Source organism: Vicia villosa, linkage group LG2 (assembly GCF_029867415.1).
Source record: "Vicia villosa cultivar HV-30 ecotype Madison, WI linkage group LG2, Vvil1.0, whole genome shotgun sequence".
NCBI lineage: Eukaryota > Viridiplantae > Streptophyta > Magnoliopsida > Fabales > Fabaceae > Vicia > Vicia villosa.
The window spans coordinates 97329236-97334580 of NC_081181.1; the positions used below are offsets into that span (position 1 = coordinate 97329236).

The 5345-nt window shown below is 34.1% G+C and overlaps 1 long non-coding RNA gene across 1 annotated transcript; it reads left to right on the top strand.

The window, feature by feature from the left end:
• Positions 1-873: 873 nt before the first annotated feature.
• Positions 874-1432, top strand: LOC131646492 (uncharacterized). Its single transcript, XR_009297502.1, has 3 exons — positions 874-905; positions 989-1105; positions 1206-1432. It is a non-coding gene; the product is annotated as an uncharacterized LOC131646492 (long non-coding RNA).
• The last annotated feature ends 3913 nt before the right edge of the window (positions 1433-5345 follow it).

Here is a 5345-nt window from a genome sequence, read left to right on the forward strand (position 1 = left end):
AAAACAAACAGAAAATCTTTAGCCGAGCTACGGTAACTCTGATTCCTGAAAAGGATACGTAGGCAGCGGGGTAGGGCCCGTGCGAGTACAATTCTTTCTTTTCCCTACATTTTGCATTCATTTCGCATTTAGACATAGACATAGTTATACACCCTTTATATAGAAACAAACATAGGTGGATACCATCGAGTACGATGGGCGTGAGGGGTGCTAATACCTTCCCCTCGCGTAACCGACTCCCGTACCTTGATTCTCTGGTCGCAAGACCCTGTTCCTTCCTTTTCTAGGTTTTCTGATATTCCTTTCCCTTATGGGATAAATATATTGGTGGCGACTCTGTTCATTTTTCGCGAGCGTGCGACACCAAGCAATTGGTACTAATGCTGCAAAGTTGACAAGCTACATTGGTACACTTGTTCGTTTGCATATTCCAATCTCCGTATCTAAATGGAATCTGAAAAGCAAACCGTTGGACGATAAAAAAGATATGATTTGGTTTGAGCTTAAGGTATCATATATGGTTGTTGTTATTATCTTGACGATAATTTGTTTAAATTACTTATACTAACACACTCTATGCGTATGTTTTTTCGCAGAGGTCTTTTAACATACCAGATGAGCGTAAACGCTACATACTTGGTTTGGCCGAAAAAAGACATAGAGGGTGGAAAGCTTTTTTAACAAACACATATCTTAAGGATAAAGAAGGGAACTTTCTTGAAGAGGCACCGGGACGTCCAAAAAAATATGAGATCTTCATTAAAGAAGAAGATTTGGCTGAGTTTGTAAATCAAAGAGATGAAGCTTTCCGGAAAAGGAGTGCCGCAAATAGGGCGAGAGCATCAAAACCCACGTATCCATACAAAAAAGGGAGTTTGGGATATGCACGCTTAGAGGAAAAAATTGTAAGTAAATAGAAATGCTACGTTCTTATTAATTGTCTAAATGTGTTGTAATTGACGATTTTATCATTTGTGTCAATGCATAGTTAGAGGAGACGAAAAGTGAGGAAACCTCACTTCCAGTACATGTGTTGTGGAAGGAAGCTCGTGTGGGCAAGAATCGAGCTGTTGATCCCGATGTTCAAAAAGTTTATGATGAATGTGTAAGTATAACACTGTGTCTTTAATTAAATCAAATGTTTATTAATATATAGTTGATTTTTTATCTCCACTAATAATTTTTGAAATGTAAATGAATTACAGGAGACCATGTCGCAATCGGTATCCACCGGTGAGGACCAGGATAATAGGAGCGTACTTAGTAGAGCACTAGATGTTCCTGAGTATCCCGGTCAGGTGAGGGGTAAAGGTCATGGTGTGACTCCAACCTCTTTCTATAAGCATTCTAGGAGAAGAAATCCCACCAATGAAGAAGTGTTGCAAAAATTGCAGGAATTACAAGCACAAGTCTCTGAATTGCAAAGAGATAAAGAGATGTATATGAGAGAAAAGTGCAATACTTCATCGGTGAAAGAAACTAGTGATAAAGCTAGTATCAACTGTCAAAGAAAATTTCCAGAGATAATTATAAATTATTTCTTCTTACAATTGTTCTATTTTATTAATGATAATGACTCTATATTTATTATTGGTTTAGGGAATTTCATCTTGCCAACCATACTTATCATCGCCGAATTATCGCCTAGTTGGCAACGGAAAAGTGCACAACACTTTGGGAGATTTACTTCACCATAGACCGCTCCTGGATGGACACCTGAAAGTATCAGTTGATGTTGTATTAGATCATGATGCGGTGCTACCAGTACCTGACATGGTCTCAGAGACAACATTGTTGCGAGATGCAATAGGGTCATTTGTTGCATGGCCCTCGGAGCTCATTTTCATTGGTGATGAGGTATGTTGAAAACCATTATGAATCATTTAGTTTTTGAATGTCAATTCTGAACCGTTACGTTAATTATTTTTTACATGATAATTTTAGACTACTCCTACAAAACCCGCAATTAAGGGTAAAGGGATTTTGCAGGAGGACGAGTCTGTTGCATCACTAAAAGAGGTACATTTATAGTGTTAATATATGATATGAATCTAAAACTGCATGATTTTATAATTTACCTAAGTTATATGATTTTTAGGTATCTGCTCGAGGGTCACAACAAGTGACGCAGCAAGTTCGTAGCGTACCACCCAAGGAAAAGGGTCCTCCGAAGCCAGGGGCAAAAAGAGGTGCTTTTGTGCCTCGATACCGACAGACGCTCGGAACACTTAATGATATGTCAAATTTGACGACAGGTGCTTTCCGTGAAATTAATATGGATGAAGTTGTCTTTGGTATTGAATTCCTCGAAAATGTTGCACTAGATGACATGCATGAGATTTTTACGCATGATCAATTAGGCGTCGGTAATATTCACTCATACATCCGGTAATCCGATGAATATATTATTTAATTAGTTGAACAATTTATTTACACATTTCAATGAAAATAATCTAATGTTTATTATGTTTTTATTTAAGGTTGTTGTATGACAAAGTGTTGCGCGAGACTGAATTGTCAAACAGATACCATTTCGTGTCTTCCGCCCATTGCAGCGGACAAACAATTGCTACGGATCCGGAATCAGTTAGACAGCGCTTAGTCGATAGATTCCTGACCACCGGCAATACAGAAAGCCTGTTTCTTTGGGCGTATAATACCTGACCAGTAAGGTTAGTTTCTCATTCTTGGCTCATCTAATCTTTGTTTCTTTGTTTCATGATAAACTTTTGTTTTAATTTATAGAGCACACTGGTTGTTGTTTGTTATCAACCCTATAAAAGAAGTGGTATATTTTCTGAATTCGGTAGATGGTGAGTGGACCAATTATCCGGCTATAAAGTCAATGATTGATACATAAGTGAGATCGTTCTAAATATTCGTGTATATTTATATATTTAATTATTTATGAGATTGATCTAAATATATGCTTTTATATTTTTGTTAGATCAATACAAGTGTTCCGAAGTCAAAGAGACGCACAGGTATCCCGGACTAAATCAAACAACATTACTTGGATCAAAGTGCAGGTACATTAATTTTCACAATTTTTCTTATAATAGTTATGCTACTTGATAAAACAAGACAACTATAAAATCTTATTTGTTTTTCTATGTAGTGTCCGCAACAGCGAAACAGTTATGATTGCAGATACTTTGTTTTGAGGTTTTTGAAAGAAATCCTTCAAACGAATCAATTAGAGATTCCAATCACGGTATGGATTTATAACTTAGGATAATTTCTTATAATTTATTACATTTAACTAAATCATTTATATTATGTTTTTGTTATGTAGTACTTTGATGACTTCTATGCTGCTTCTTACACGAGACTTAAGTTGGAAGAAATCAAAGAGGAATTGTGTCAATTTTATATTCAGCAACTATTCATATAGGTATGAATACATTATTGTGTGAAAAGTTTTATGAATATATTACTGTGTGACGGATTTTGATAATGGCTTTGTGTTTGAGTTTCTTTGGTGGATGTTGGTTCATTTTGTTTAATATTAATTGACGATGATGACATTGTTATATGAATCAAGTTTGTTTTTGTTGTTGTTAAGTGGTGCTGATAATTTGATGTGGTGCTGATAGTTTGAATCAAGTTAGAAGTGGTGTTGATTGTTTGTGTTTGAGTTTCTTTAATTGTGTTTGAGCAAAGTTAGTTTAATTGACTGTGTTGTTCTGTTCATACTTTGTAGGATCAGGACCGTGCGCTCGTCGGATTTTTTACATTTCGGGCTTATATTCTGATTTAGTTATTGTTAAAGATGACTTAGTTATATGTATCTGATTTAGTTTGTTTGAGATGAGTTAGTTACATGTGAATTGAACTATAATGGTGTATATATATTATTTTGGATTATAATGGTATTATATTTGGTATATAATGTCCTACCTATGGATGAAAATATTACAGGTTGAAAATATATTACAGGTCGAAAATAAATATAGGTTGAAAATATATTACAGGTCGAAAATATTACAGGTCGAAAATATTACAGGTTGAAAATAAATATAAATTACAGGTCGAACTGGGAGGCTTAAATTACAGGTTGCACTTTAAAACACTGCGTTTAGCAACGACAGCGCTTTCAAAAACGCTCTTAAAGGCCTACCTATGAAAGCGCGTTATAACTAAAAGCGCTGCCTAAGATAAAAAAAAGCATAAAAGATAAAAAAAAATGCAACCTACGAAAGCGCTTTCTGGAAAAACCGCTGCTATAGGGGAGGCTACGAGAGCGCTTTTTTGGATAAAAGCGCTGCTATAGGGGAGGCTACGAGAGCGCTTTTCTAGAAAAAGCGCTGCTATAGGGGATGCTACGAGAGTGCTTTTCTGGAAAAAGCGCTGCTATAGGGGATGCTACGAGAGCGATTTTGTGGAAAAAGCGCTGCTAAAGGGGGTGCTACGAGAGCGCTTTTGGCGTACCAAAAAGCGTTGTTGTTACCTATGGCAGTGCTGGCTATGGCAGCACTTTTAAGCGCTCTAAAAGACCAAAATAAGCGCTTTAAAAGGACTTGTACGACATAGTGATCCGTGAATAGTACCCCCCCCCCCCCCCCCCCCCCCCCGTAGACAGTGCATGAACAATGACTTTTAATTTTAATGCAACTTTTGTTAATGAAATATAAAAAACTAGTACTTAGACCCGTGCGAGGCACGGGTTAAATATTTTCTAAGTAAAAAAATATTTTAAAAACACTTATAATTTACAAATTTTACCTATAATAAGATTATTATTGTATAGATAAAATGTTATTGTTATTAATAGTATACATAAAGAAGTTTGTATGTGGAGATTAAGAGTAAAGAAATATACCGATCTATTTTTCATGTATAAAACTTTAGATATATGGTTGTATTTTATTGGTGTAAACAGTTTACATATCTTATGTCTTGTTGCAGTATAACTTTATTTTGGATTTCCAAAAAAAATTGATATTACTCGTTGTATTATTCGTTTCGTGATTCCTCAGGGGTGACTTAATATGATGAGAAATAGTAATTCATATATATGCGAAGTTTGATAATTATAATTCAAGTAAAATTAAATATATATATATATATATATATATATATATATATATATATATATATATATATATATATATATATATATATATATATATATATATATATATATATATATATATATATATATATATATATATATATATATATATATATATATATATATATATATATATATATATAGGAGGGATATATTGACTCCAAGAGTAAGTGTTGAACACTTACTCCAAATCTTAACCATTGATTATCATTAATCTAATGGCTTTAATTAATTTTTTATATAGAAAAATATTTCCAAAAATAATTAAATT